At 43.4% G+C, this 15607-nt stretch overlaps 1 long non-coding RNA gene across 1 annotated transcript; it reads right to left on the reverse strand.

Moving 5' to 3' along the window:
- Window positions 1–449: 449 nt before the first annotated feature.
- Window positions 450–1015, reverse strand: LOC124686890. Its single transcript, XR_006997988.1, has 2 exons — window positions 932–1015; window positions 450–853 (listed from the first exon to the last, which is right to left on the reverse strand). It is a non-coding gene; the product is annotated as an uncharacterized LOC124686890 (long non-coding RNA).
- Window positions 1016–15607: the final 14592 nt, after the last annotated feature.

The raw sequence follows: 15607 nt of genomic DNA on the forward strand, positions 1-15607 counted from the left end.
GTACAAGAAATGATGAAATGTGGCTAGTACTTACATTGCGCATGGACGGCATATGAGACAAGAAGAAATAGAGCAAGCAGCCCTAGCGCATGGAGGCGCTCCATGCGGTTACCCATGAGCGATGGAGAGCTGGTCAATCCTTGGGTGCAGCAGTGCGTGCGCTAATCAAGATGATTCTGAGTAAAATCATACTGGTTCCTGTATGTATAGAGGCGCAAATCCATCTGGATATAGGGAATATCTGGGTTGGCAATACCGCGATTATCTAGATTTGCATACCGGGAATATCTTGATTTGATTTGCATACCGGGAATATCTAGATTTGATTTGCATATTGCCTTCCAAAAGTGACATGCCGGTTAAGAGCAGGCTGGCAACTCATTCTTATTTTCTGAAACTTTCGCAGTACCTCTTCAGAAATGGACTCTGGATTCCGCATCCTTAATTAATGGGAGTGCCTATACAGCAGCTAGCTGTTTTTCAATTCGTAAACAGACACTTTTTTAGGACCAATGAAACGATGACATCTGTACAGCAGAGAAAAGTACTCATTTAATCAAAAACTGTATGTTTCAGTCTCGCAAAACACACACATTTCGGTAGAACCTCTGTTTGAGTTTCATGGATTTTTGCATTCAGTCCTTGTTGAGTTTTAAAAAGCCCATTACAGAGGAAAGCCCATAAACAGTCTAAGGCTCCCAGATCAGCAAAAAGCCCACATGCATCTTGTACCTGCTCAACCTTTTTCTCCAGCAAGTAAATCAATTCACGTGCTCCAACCACTTCTTTTCAACCACTCCTTCCAGACAGTCCCTGCTCCTCTCTTGATTTAGAATTCTAGATCGAGAAGAAACTACAGTAACAATGGAGGAAAAAGAAGATGATCCATCGGACAAGAAGAAAGGCAAGGAAATTCAGCAAGAAACCCTACTTCCAATTGGAGATGTTGAGATACGGTCATCAACTCCCTTACAACTGAACTCCACAGTTCATTGTCAATTCTCATAGCTACGTTCAGCTTCCTCAGATTTTTTGTGCTAGCACACCTGTAATAGAAACTAATTTTGATGCCCTCTTGTTTAAGCTCAACTTCCCTGTATCACAAAAACACTTAAATTACTCTCTGAAAACTAGAGAATTAAGGACTACTAGCAGGACTAGACTAAAGATGATGGAACTACTAGCAGGACTAGACTAAAGAAGAAAAAGAATGGGAATGATGAATGTAAAACCTTACTCTTGTACTACTAGCTCAGTTCATGGTGTTACCATAGCCTGAACCGCCAAGTATGTGGTGAGGAGCTCCTCCGCCATTTTTCATATCGGAAGGCACCATTGAGGAAGGCACACCGGCGCCCCTCACAGCATTGCCACCGCCAAGATGCAGATATACTAGTGAGCACACAAAACACTCTGAAAGTTTCACAGTATACTAGTAAGCACACAAAACCCTATTGAGCACCATATACTAGTGAGCGCACAAATACACTCTGAAAAGGTCAGTCCAACTTTGAAACACATGAGAGTCGATGCACATATCCATATACACAGAACCCTCTAAAAAAGATCATTTTATACATTGAAAATAATTGAAAAAATACACAGGAAACCTGAATACACTGATGAAAATTGAAGAAATAAAGATAGACAAGGAATTGTATGAAATATTTGACAAAGATACAGTGACCCCCAAGGAATATAGCACATGGGAAAATATGTAGGGTTGAATATGCCTAGAATTAGGCGGAACATTAAAGTGAGGGAACAAAACTGACAGAGGGCATCGGGAGAAAAAGGTACCTTTGAGAAGTGCAATGGTGCTACTTGCGCCTAATTTGTACATCAGTAGCAGGGCCAAACGGACAAAAATATGAGCAACTGTGACTGATAGACAGAGAATGACCATGCCGTAGGAAACTGAAAAAAGAATGTATAGTTAAACAAATCAACATCTGAGTATGTTCATGCATAATAAACACAATATAATTTGGATACTTAGCATTGAGATAAGGCACAAACGAAGTGAAAATACAAATAAAGACATGGGTCCGGGATTTCATGCTCAGAGATTGACTAAAAACTTGTGAATTTAATAGCTGAACATCTAAAATAAATACTAAAGGCTAAGACCTGAAGACTAAAAACTGAGAGATTGAGGCAATGATGGGAATGTAACCTGAGAGATTGTAAAAATTAGAGAAAGGGAAAAGAACTCAAGAAATAATTCCTTAGATACTGATAGATAGTGAAAATACGAGTATCTCGTACACAAAAAATAAAGACGAATGACAGGAGAACACACTCAAAGAAATTATCAAATAAGATACTGTAGGAATCTAAGTACAGACAGAGACAAGTTACTCTGACCGTAGGTCGGAATGGATCCCATCGGCGAGGAATACACATGAATACATACTAAGGGACTGAGGCAATAATGGAAATGCAAAAAACTGAGCGATTAAAATGCCAACTCAGAACTGAAAAATTTATAACATAAACTGAAGAAATTATAAAGAAACTACGGGCAGAAACAAGAGACTAAACTTGCAGTGGATTAAGTCAGCGACAAACACAGAGGGACCCGCCAATCTGAAAATATCTAGGACTGGATATGCCTAAAATTGATGGGACATGATAGTGAGGGGGCAAAAAATAAATCAGAGACAAAGATCATCGAGAGAAATGGTACCTTTAAGAAGTGCAGTGGTGCTACATGCGCCTGATTTGTACAACGTCAGTAGGGGCGCGCAGACAAAAATATGCAACGGCGACTATGTGACTGAGTGGACCCAGTCACTATATGCAAACAGATAGATTTATAGAAAATGAATACAACGCGGGGAAACTCCGGAATCTGAAAAAAAAGAATGTACACTGAAATAATCAACAGTTCTGGTCATGCATAATCAACACTATACCAAATCTTAGCAATGAGAGGAAGGAGTGAAATCTGAAGAATACTTAGTATTGAGATAAGGCACACATAGCGAAAAAATAATGAAAACATGGGTCCAGGAATTCAAACTGAGAGATTGTGACAATAAATGCATTTAGCAATACGTGCTAAAAAAATGATAAAATCGACAACTGAGAAACCGACACTGATGTAGACAAAGCTAGCTACTGCGGCCTGTATGACTGGTCCTGGTGTGATGGTTTGAAGAAATGAAAAGAGACAATGACACTGCTCAAGAGAGACTGAGTAGCTGAGAAAATAAGAAACATATCAAAGAGCTAAAATACCGGAGAACTAAAATACTAATGGTTTGAGATGAATAAGAAAGAGGTAAAATACTGAAGAACTAAATAACCGCAACACTGAAAATCTGAGATTAAAAGAGAACATACCGAAAACATTATACTGATAAATGAGGGAATTAGACAAGGATCTGAGGGAAAACATACCGAGGGACCATAGCAAAGAGGAATAAAAGACATGAAGCTGAACAATAAAATGTTGAGAAACTGCATACTATAAATGAGACAATGAAAAACTAAAAATCACGGAACAAGGATATGACAAAACATAACTAACTTAGTCAAATACTCAAGAACTTACGGCTGACCAAATAACGAGCTATAAACTGACTTACTGAGCACATTAAACTGAAGAAATGAAAACATGAAACTAAGCACATTTGAACTGAGAGATAGAGAGCACTGAGAGACTGAGAGAATTAAATGACATGAAAGACTGAGATCGTAATTAAGTAACATGATAGAATGAAAAACAAGAGACTGAACTTGCAGTGGATTAAGTCAGCGACCAATACAGAGGGACCCTCCAATGAAAAATGAGAGATTGACAGAATGAAAAAAGGAAGAAAATCTGATCAATGTAGAACTAGAAATGAAAACTGAAGTGCCGATATAAAATGTTTTATCTGATAATAACTAAGAGTAATAAGATAACAAACATCAATAATGAAAACATATACTGAAAAAGATACTGAGAAACACGAAAAACTAAGCTCAATACTAAACGCTAAGACCTGAAGACTAAGAACTAAAGACTGAAATCTGTAAACACGAATGATTTACTAAAATGCAGAAAAACTGAAGAAAAACAAATCTACAGACAAGAAGGAATGAAACTGAAAACTGAATAATGTTGGACAATGAATACTGAAAAAATGAAATACAATTTCAGGGTTCATGAGTTAATGAACCCTGAGAGACTAAATAATGAATACAGAAGTAACTGAAAAAAATGAGGAAGAACTGACAGACTTAGGAAAGTAACTGAGCCACTAAATTACTGAGAGACTAAATTTGAAAAAAAAAAGTACTACAGGAAAAGTGAGCACTGAACATAATATATTTAATTTTCCCTCTAAAAAATAATGATTTCAAATAAAAATTAAAACTCTAAGGAGATACCCGGAGTTTTTCGTCGTCAGCAAATGATGACACTACATGACATCTAACTAATAAAAAAATTCAGAGTGAACAACAAACAAGCAGCAAAGCAGAAAGATTGATGTTTGAGGGTGAAAAACATCAACACAAAGCTCCTGTAAGCTATTTGATAAAAAAAAAAGTATTTCATCATATTTAATGCATATGATAACAAAATGCTCACATTAGCAACTTATGCAGGTAAATCCAGTCACGGATAATGAAGGACCATCTGCGAGGTCAACTTATACTGTCTTGAAAGAAGGCAGGATTGAGGTGCAGGTAAAAAAAAAAGACTCTATTATAGAGAGACATAAACATGAACTAAGTACCTACTTGCTGATGCACACGTGCTCCTTATTATACAAAACTCAAGTCTCAAAGCATGAAAGAAACAGGCAGGCAAACACTAACACAAAGCTTTGAACGTGCCTTAACATATGCATCACAGATAAGATGTGTGCTGAATTAGTTGTTACAATATACATCTCTGAAAAAACAGCACCACACCCAAACACAACTGCTGCAAGGTCTAGAACATAAGAACGGATTCAGGACAAACTAACATAACCCAACGTCCACAAATATCTGCAGCTAGGTTGAGCACAGATGAACAAATTCAGGTCAAACTAGCATCGCACCAAACAAGCAAACACAACTGGATAGCTACCTCCAACTACAAATCAACAATACCCCAAACGCCCAAAACATCTGCAGCGATCTTCAGCACATAAGAACAGATTCAGAACAAAAATACCTAAAACGTCCACTAAATCGAGCACTACACCACGCATACGTAGCACAACTCCATATGAGAAGCATCAACAACAGCTGATGCAGCTACAAAAACAACTCAGAACTGATGCGCGGCGCCACACGCGAAGGTCAAATCCCGCGCGACCTTGGGGTCAACATACCACCCACCCAAAATTAGAGCACGCAAATACAGAGGACATGGAAACAAAGAGATTAGCCATCACGTCGGCGGCAACCAGGCCTTCTGCGCTCGCGAATCGCCGACCTCTTCCCAGCTGGATGAAGAAGAACACGAGAGCAACTCTCCCCATCGCAGGTCGCAGCTATCGCCGGCTGCGGCATCGCAACACTCCCCGTCCCGAGCAGCACCGCTCTCTCCGACGCCGGCCGAGCAAGATGCGCCGTCGCTGCAGTCGCCGCCCTCTCCGACGCCGGCCGCAGGATGTGCTGTCGCCACAACCTTTTCCGCATCCTAGATAGAGCGGTGGGACTCCGACGGAATAAATGAAGGGAAATGAAACTTCAAAAAAAAAACTGAAAAGGAAATTGGGGAAGAGACTCAACGGAACACACAGTAGAAGCGCCAAGATCGGTGAGAACATCGGACGGCCCAAAAAGTGCCTGTTTGCCAATTGCAAAACAGCTAGCTGTTTAGTAGGAAAAGTGTAATTAATTCTTACTTCTTACGCCGCATCCTTCTTATGCCGGCCTCGTGGATTTACACTGCCAACAATAGGGTATTATACGAAAAAAAAACTGTTGTGGCACTACAACTAATGATTAGAGAGAGGGTAATAATATTATAGATAGATACCGTATCATAGTACCTAAAACTAGAAAAAATAATTTAAAATAAAATTTTATACACATATTTAAATTGAGATCCTACAAATTAATAACTTTTATGAGAGTATGACACTCTTATGTAATACCATGTATTATAGATATAATATAATATACTAGTATCTATGCATAATATTAGTATATGATACTACCCACAGTGACCAATCTAATCTTATTTTTGTATCGGCTTTGGAAACTTGTGGTCAAAAGAGCCAGCTACTGAGTTATTGCGAATCTAAATGCTATGTTTGACGAGTTCCGACAACAGTCGTGCTTTTTTTCTTTATTTTGTTATGTTTTCTGTGTGCTTCTCACTTATCATCTACTCCCTCCATCCGTAAATAAGTGGATGTTTAGCCTCAAATTTTATACTTAAGAGAGTGTACTTCTACCTTCCCAATGTATTTTAAAATAGAAAAAAATGATTCTCTCTCATCGCACGGAAATCAAACCCAATAATATTTACCACATGTTATCTCTATTTTATGCATTCTCTTAACTAACTGGAGGCGAAATAATTAAAGAGGGGAGAGATATTGGTTTGCATATCTTTCCAATACAATTGTCTCTTTACTTCATAATACATCTTGAACCCGCACGATCCACTTATTTATGGACGGAGGGAGTCAACGCATTCCCAAGAAATTGTAGGAGCATTGAAGATTGGCATAAAGGGCTAGGTACTTCTCCCGATGGGTGAAAAAAATAACCTCAGAAGCAGCATATAATACGTCCACTCACGGTAGCATTCTGTTCAAGTCTGGGTGGAAAAAGTTCAATGAGTTTGATCTGCAGGTCGGACTCAATGTTCTCATCTTGCTCCACATGGAAGGGGGAGGTTATGTTAAGATCTCATTTGATGTTCTGTAGACTCGTTTGCTGGTGGGCGGGCAGGGTAATCAGTCAACGTCCTTTAGCTATCTATGATCATGTTTTGGTGCTCCAAAGTGTGTGTCATGACTATGTAATATGTCAGACATCTATCTATCTTTTTTATGCTTTTCTCCTTTAGAACAACTCCTATCTATTGGCGTGCTTGCTGTGAAAATATGTCCTTTCCTTGATTGAAGTTGAACATTATATGGCGGTTTACACTTCCTTCTTTATTTCTGCATGTGATAGTAAGTTCTTCAAACACACAAGGAGAGTGATAGATTTTCAGATCTTCTCATGTTTTTTCACTTGCTGGGATGTGTGCCATGTAAAACTGTGTGTATTTTTGCTTCATGTTCATATCAAAATATTGGGAAGATCCAAACATGCTATAGGGCTACAGATTCGCTGTGGGGCCAATGCTGCAACCTAATAGTCAGCTAAATGGCAACCTAGGTCCTACGATAAGGACAGACGCATCACATGACAAGATAGTGCCATATTTCTTCCTCACTAAGAGCATCTCCACTCGTCCCCCGACGAGGCCTCCGAGCGACGTTTTTTCCATCCGGACGGCGTAATTCGGTCCAGTCGCGCCCCCGGTTCCTCGTTTTCGTCCGGATTTGGCATAAATTCATCCGGCGATCCCACGCCATCCCCGGCCCCCCGGGGAGCGGTCGGGGACTCCGGACGAAACGAAAGCGCGCGAAACATCGAGAAAACTTCCCGCGCGCGTCTGGTGGCCCCAACTTGTCGGCGAGAGACCACGATCGTCGTCCTCATCGCATCGTCTTCCGCGCACTGTAAAAGCCTGCCGCCGGTCAGTATTCGCCGGCCGCGTAGCTTGCACGCGGTGAGTTAATGCCATCGCCTCGGTATCACGCGCGCATATCTCTATTTATCGCCGAACTACCACGTCTGCCCCGAATTCAAATATATGTACGAATTCGGCCTATTTATGCACGAACTCGCCTCTGTATGTTAAATATCACTAAAATTCGCTTATGTTTGAACGAACTCGCCAATTTTTACTGAATTCGCCGAACTCCGTTACATCCATCCAGGGCTCGCGGCTGGGAAGATGGGCCTCCCCAGGCCAAATTTTCGTCCAATCCGGACGACAATATCGCCGGATTTGGGCGTGGGGAGCCCAAACGGCTGGAGATGCTCTAAGGTGGAGGGATCATGGGAGGATGCAGCGGGTGGGCCGAGGGGGGGCACCCAAAAATCTGGGAAAAAGTTTGGGTACCCCAAAGATATGGCCCAACTTTCACCAAGAGAGCATCATCGCGTGACGCCGTGAGCAGCCGACCCCGAGCGACGGAGCCCGACGTCGAACTGTGCCAACGGAAGAGACCTAGCTCCGTGGCCTCCGCCCTCCGCTCTTCGGTCGTCCGCCGGCGGCTTCCCCTTGTGCCCTACGCCCCAGATTTTCTAGCTGGCCCGGCTCGGGCCTACCCCGACATGGCCCTCCGTGGCTCCGCCCCCAACTCGCCGACAGCAACTCCTCTTCATTTCCCCCGGCCGCTGGCCTCCTCTGCTGTAGATCTCACCAGATATAGGGCTTGGCTGACCACCGCTCGTCGCCGTATACCTGCAGTGGTGCAGCACTCCAGCAGCCAGGAAGACATTGGGTACCGATTTAATGTTTATACGAACTGATTTATATCTGTGTCCATGGATTGTCCATCATTTGTACTGTTGCGGTGTTAAATCAATTATGTTAAAATAACATTAGCATACATTTCTCCAATATGTCTATCCATGATTCATATTGATTCAGTTGGTAGTTTGACACTTGTAGAAAACTAGAAATTATGTAATTTTTCTATTTATGATATATTCTACGATTCTATTACGTAAGACTCACATTTCATATACGCATTGAATTTCAATGTTGAAAATCGATTTGTCTTACAATTTTTCATTTGGCAAACTTTTTCACAATTGAGCCCCCCCTCCCTCCAGTTTGTTCTTGCGTCCGCCACTGTGAGGGATGGTGGTTGCAATTTCCAATTCAGGTCAGCATCCAAGCCTAGGATCTTTGTGTATTCTTCTTTATCATCTTCCATGCTCTTCTCTCCTATCTTCACACTATTTTTTTCTCCAGCTGGATTTTCTCCCACGTTTCTCAATGCCTGCCTATGTGGTCGATCTCCTGTTTTATGTATCTTCTTGATAAGAAGATCACCACCTGAGCGGACCTGGACACTGTAAAAGCACTTATCATAAGCACCTAAAGTTGAGCCAGCCTAATAAAGTAATAATAACAATGATAGAAGAGTTCTTTTTTCACTGGACACATCGTTATACTTCCAGTTTCGTTATTGGGGCTTTTGCGGATTCATAACGTTGCAATGAGCCTGTTACAAGACTAACTGCTAAAACCCAGAAAGTAACACAGCAAGGGGAAGCAAGAGGAAACGAGCTCTTAAACGCGTAGCAACATACAGAAAATATTTACGTGCGCGAACTGAAAAACAGCTGACTGTCATTTAGACAGTCCCTATATATGTGGCTTTTAATACCTTGTTCCGCCATCAGGACTCCAGAAGCACCTCAACCTATTGAGCATGGGACGAGTCGGGGACACCTCCATGGCTGCCTGAAGCTCCCTTCTCGGCAATCTTGACATCGCATGTAAACGAGAGTTAGCAGCTGGTCGCTGGGCGTACCATTGATGAGGTGGAGAAGCCCTTCGTTTAACGATGAAGCATAGATGCTCCTGCATTAAGTGGTTTAGAAATCTGGGGATTCACACTTCTGGGCTGGTCTCATAGCGACAAAAAATGTCTTTTTACGTCATGGTGCTTTCTCGATAAAGAATGGAGCACATATATGGTTCTGGGAAGATGTTTGGTTAGACAATGCCCCCTAAGTGAACAGTATCCTGCGTTGTATAGTATTGTTCGTCGCCAAGGTGATACATTGCCACAGTAATGGCTACCTCGCCACCGAATGTGACGTTCAGAAGAGTTTTGCTAGGACAAATGGTATTGGCATGGAATGCACTAATTCAAAGGCTGGGGGATATTAACTTATCACCTGAGCCGGATGAATTTAGATGGAATTTACATGCAGATGGCTCTTTCTCGGTCAAATCTTTATACAGCGACATACTTCATTCTGATATACCAGTTGATAATAATAAGAAAATTTGGAAGATGAAGATACCATTAAAAATAAAAAAAATTGGATGGTATCTTCGTTGAGGAGTTATTCTCACCAAAGACAATCTTGTTAAACGGAATTGGCACGGAAGTACTCGATGTGTTTTTCGTCATCAGGATGAAACCATAAAACACCTTTTCTTCCGGTGCTAATTTGCAAGATCTATTTGGTCTGACATCCAAGTAGCATCTACCCTGTATCCTTCGACTAGTGTGGCCAATGTCTTTGGCAATTGGCTTCATGGTATAGATTCAAGGTTCAATTTGCTTCTTAGGGTGGGGGCGCTAGCAGTTATCTGGGCACTTTGGCTGAGTAGAAATGACAAGATTTTTAACGATAAAATTGCTCTTTGTTGCAGGTCATCTACAGATGTACAAGTATTCTCCGTTTGTGGCTACCTCTTCAGCGCATGGAGAACCGAGACCTATTTACGGAGGTCTGTACACGGTTGGAGGCTACGGCGAGGGATACTTTTTCCCTACATGGGTAGCAGCATAGTCTACGGATTGAAGCCCCACCCATACCTTAGGCGTTATATGATTCATCGTTGCGATATGTATTCCGCCTAGCATTTTCGTTTGATATCTTTTGGACTTAAGACTCATAAACGGCTGCGTGCATCCTGGTGGTTATGCAGAGGCTGGATGTAATTGCTTCTCAAAAAGTAATAAAGCATCCTTTATCGAAAAAATTAAGCGGAACCCCTCCCCGCAGAGGCGACGCTTCGCCTCTCCCTGCCGCATCAGGTGGGAGACCCTAAGGGCGCGTTTGGTAGGCTGGCCAAAATCCCGTACCACTAACATAGTCAGATGGGCGCCCATGCGTGTCGCGAACGGTCCACGGGCCACTTTTGGTAGGCCGTGCTGCACTGGCCCGAACAGAAGTGCACATTGTTTGGATGCCTGGATACAACGCTACATCTTTGTTTAGCCATAGCACATGTGTTTGGTTGCCATTTTGGGCACCCTAGCAACAACTTCTCCTCACCATATTTAAATATGCTGACCTTACCATCACATAACGGCACACAAATAGCTCAAACATGATCATAATCACATCACACACTTATATACAACGAACAGAGTACTTAACAGTTCCTAATCTAGCGTCAGAGTGGTAAGACGCGCGCCTAAACCTGGGGCCAGACTACCCAGGTCCAAAAGCATTGTTCAACAACCTCTACAGGCCAACATGACCGTGAGATATGCACAAAAGATAGTGTTTAACAGCCTCCTAGAGGCCAGCACAACTACATGATCAGACATAAACAGAGGCAGCGATGGAGCAGTTGTACCTTAACGGCGAGGATCAACAAAAGGGCACTCGCGGTGCCTCTTGCAGCCGAAGACGCTGGAGCAGGATGTCTCCTTCCTGAAGACGTCGACCTTGAAGCCGTCGTCCTGAGGAGTGAAGACCGCCATTATGGCCGCCCTCGCCGACGGAAACCCTAGTGGGGACGGGGCAAAAAACCCCGTCCCCGAGTGATCCGCCGGTCGAATCCCGACGGCTTGAAGAACCAGGACGGCGGCGCTCCGGGTTGCCACGTCGGCCGGTCTCGTGCTTGTGAACGGCTATAGACGATTCAACACCGGCACGCGGCCGGCATCGATCTGCGCCACCGAGTCGCGGCCTACGGCCTCGTATTCGTGGACGAAGCGCATGAGCACCTCGTTGGACCTGGTGGCCGTGGTGGAGGAGGAGGCGAGGAGGCCATGGTGGCGGTTGATGGGACAGGGCGGCGATGTCTGTGCCAGAAGTGAATGGGGAGAGAGAAGGAGCGAACCGGTGAGGGGAAGTGGGGAGCGAGGACCAAGACCAGGGATTGCAATGGGTAGGATATGGGCAGGGTAGAGCAATATCATATCCATACTCGTATAGTTAACTAGATACTACCCCGCGCGTTGCTGCGGGCATTTGTTGCTGTTTTTCTAAGTAGCCCAATGTAGCACATAAGATGAAAATTTGAATCAACTATATGACGGATCTTCATACATAGGCTGGTATTTTATTTGTGTTATACCTTTAGCAGAATCTATCTGATCGTTTTAGTAATGGTGCCTTCTGTGGTGGTCTTGATCGTTGTATCAGTATATTTATTGTGAGTTTCTCTTACTGCAGGAAGAAAAGAAGGCCACAACACATTGTGTGAATAATTAGGTACATTCTTAAGAAGAGATACAATGAGATACAAACTAAAAAAAAGGAAAACCGATTTCAGTAGTAGTACCTGCTGCTTCGGTTCTCCATAGATGAACTTTTGTGGCGTGGCATTATTTCTACTGAAATTCCTCATCTAGCACATACAGATTTGTGCTACTCATCCCGAAGGAATGGAGAAAATATGAGCATACCAACTGTAGAATAAGACACATACATTCAGAGATGGAGAAAGATCAATTCCAATCAATGAACCACCGCATAAAAACCTTCCATCAATCAAGTGAACAGTCGATGGGAACCTGTTACACATAGCAATTGACACGGGTCGCAGCTGTGAGGGAGGATTGGAGGTGCTTACCGGCCAACAGGCGATGATCAAAGTAGGGGCTTCAGTTTTGTCCCGTCAAGAACGCTTTGTTGTCTCGTGGGCGGCGAAATCTGAAGCAGGGGCACTGGTTTCATGAATCGGGAGGATGGGAACGGAAAGCATCTCGAGCATGGGCGAGAGCACCATGTGTGGGTAGGACGGGAACAGAGGAGCTGTATTGCTTAAATTGGCGAGGTACTCATCGGTTACTCCTGGGCCAGGAGTTCTTTGGTGGGGAATTAAGATGAGGGATTTAAATCCGTCGGTTCCCTTCGAAAAATAGTGGGATGGGAGATGAATTTTCTTTTTTTTGAGATCGGATGGGAGATGAATTGGATCTGGATGTTGAACGTGAAAAGGGAGAGGGTAATGACTATAATCAACTGGGGAGTAATTGGGGATTTAAGAAGAGCCCAACTTGGCTGGTAGAAGGTGGGACGTGGTATGCGGGTGAATTGAAGAAGCCCTTGAAACAGATGTAACGCTCTCCGGGGGAAAATAGAAAATAATTGATGACGTGGCAAGACAGCTGAGGTGGCAGTCTATGATTGCTTGTAGATACATGATGAGGTGGATACCTTGCATGTGCAGGAAGATGGGATCACATATTCAGAATAGAAAGATGGGTACAAAATTCTACTCATACTTGTACCCATGGGTATAAAATTTTACCCATACCCATACCTGATGGGTATCCATACCCATTGGGTACCCGGTGGGTACGTTAAATTGTACACAAGTCAATCAAAATTTTACATTTATCGATAACAATTTCGATTAAAAAATTTAATTATCTCAACTCAATAACTGGTAGTTGAGTACATAACAATTAATGCAATATAAAAATCACATTCTTATATTCTAACTCATAAGTCAACATAAGTAGACGTGTCACGTAAGAATTTAACAATAAACGGGCAGGGTATGGTTATACCCGCGGGTACGAGGCTATACCCGTGCCCTGGCCATGACTTAACGGGCAGGGTATGGGTACTACCCATGGGCATAAAAGTGTACCCATACCTTGCCCATGCGGGTACGGTACCCACGGATACCCGTACCCGTGGGTAAAATTGTCATCCTTAACCAAGACAGCGCGTTGTCTCCCGCGCTTCTCCACGCGTGCAACCGTTGCACGCGGTCGTGTAAAATGGCACGACAACGAGACATACCCGCTGGAAAATGCCGATTCGGGCGTTCCTCTAGGGCATGTCCCAAGAGCGCTTTGAGAACCGATTAGACCACAACACGGACCTCTTACATGCAACCAAACGAACCGGTTTTTGCCGGATCGATGCAAGCTAAAAGCTCACAGCCTACCAAACACGCCCTAATAATCGATCCGCAAGGTCGGCTTCGCCCCGTCCGCAACTCCGCATCTCCTTGCTGTGCATTGGTCGCAGTCGCATCTTCAATTTACGGGCTATACTTTTTCTCTAGCCAGAGCAGACCGAAGTGGACCGGATAAGGGGCCCTAAGTACCCATCAGCCCGTTTCGAGTAATTTGTCAAGGCTCCGTTAGTGTTTAACAACATTGAGAGTTCTTTCTTTGCGTTATTTGCGAGCGAAATCGTTAAAAAGACCAACCTTTGCGAAGGGAAGACAACTCGCTCCGCACGCGACAAGTGGCGCGCTGTGGTGTCAGAAAATCTCTGGGAAGTGGTCTCCCTGCTCGCCACGTGTCGCAAGGGGAAGCAATGAGGGAGGAGGCTGAGTTGTGTCAGTTTTTCCCTTTTTTTAGATTCGTTTTTTAAAATGAAATATCTTGAGAACCGTACGTCCAAATCACGAACCGTTTTCACTTTTGAGATCCTCGCGTCGAGATCTTCGAAACTAGATCCCATGTTGATAGGTTTGGAGATATTTTTTTCCGTACTTCCAATAGTAGTATGATTGTACTTGTGATATTCGTGTTTTAACTGATAAGTACTTCTGTTTTTAGTGTGTTTGGTGTAGTTTTTCCCTTTACTCGGTAACTGTACTCGTCCGTGTGTTACCTGTTCTTTCTCATGTTTGCGACTGTACTCGCTCGTGTGTGCGACTGTACTTCTGTACATGTACTTGCTCGTGTTCACGACTGTACCTGCTCGTGTGCGCGACTGTACCCGCTCGTGTGCGTGACTGTACTTCTGTACATGTACCTTCTCGTGTGCACGATTGTACTTGCTCGTGTGCGCGCGCATCGCACTGCTCGTATGTGCGACTGTACCTGATCGTGTGCGCTACTGTACTTATGTACATGTATTTGGTCGTGTGCGCGACTGTACCTGCTCGTGTGCGTGACCGTACTTCTGTAGATGTACCTGCTCGTGTACACGACTGTATTTGCGCGTGTGAACGACTGTACCTGTACTTACTCATATGTGCATCTGTGCTTGTACTCGTTCATGTGTACAATTGTACCATACGTAACTGTATTCGCATGCTCAGTGAGTTGTACTTGGCCTTTTGCCGTACTCGAATTTATAGGTGACTAACCGAACGAAAGCACGTGAGCAAGGTAGGTACTAATCAAACGGGGCAAGTACTAATTCGATCCATGCCTTCGCGGGGAGATGCGGCCAGACGTACGGAGCGCGGAGTAATTTTAGCGATGCCACGCGTCGGAAGGACGGGAGCTGACTTCCCTTCGAGATACCCATTTGTGAGTCATGTTTAATGCGTGGCTGCCTTAATGTTGATAGATTTGGCATTCCAATCATGCTGGAAAAAAAAAATGAATGCATGCTCGTGACATAGATTTGGCGGACTTTCTGATGTGATGATGGATGCCGGATGTAAAATGGGCATACCATCAAATTTCTCCTCACCCCGGGATACATAGGGATAGAAAGCTACACCTAATCCACCCCACTTCTCGTAGTGAAGACCAGTGAAATTTGTTGTAGATTCCTTTCTCCTAAATTGGTTTAGTTTGAATTAGCCCATGCTTTCGCGGCTTTATGCAAGATCTAATGCTTACCAAGCAAGCAAATAAAAGAAAACACTTTGATTCATAACTCGTCAATGTATCACGCACTACTTTTTGCATAAAAAACC

Source organism: Lolium rigidum, chromosome 2, assembly GCF_022539505.1.
Source record: "Lolium rigidum isolate FL_2022 chromosome 2, APGP_CSIRO_Lrig_0.1, whole genome shotgun sequence".
NCBI lineage: Eukaryota > Viridiplantae > Streptophyta > Magnoliopsida > Poales > Poaceae > Lolium > Lolium rigidum.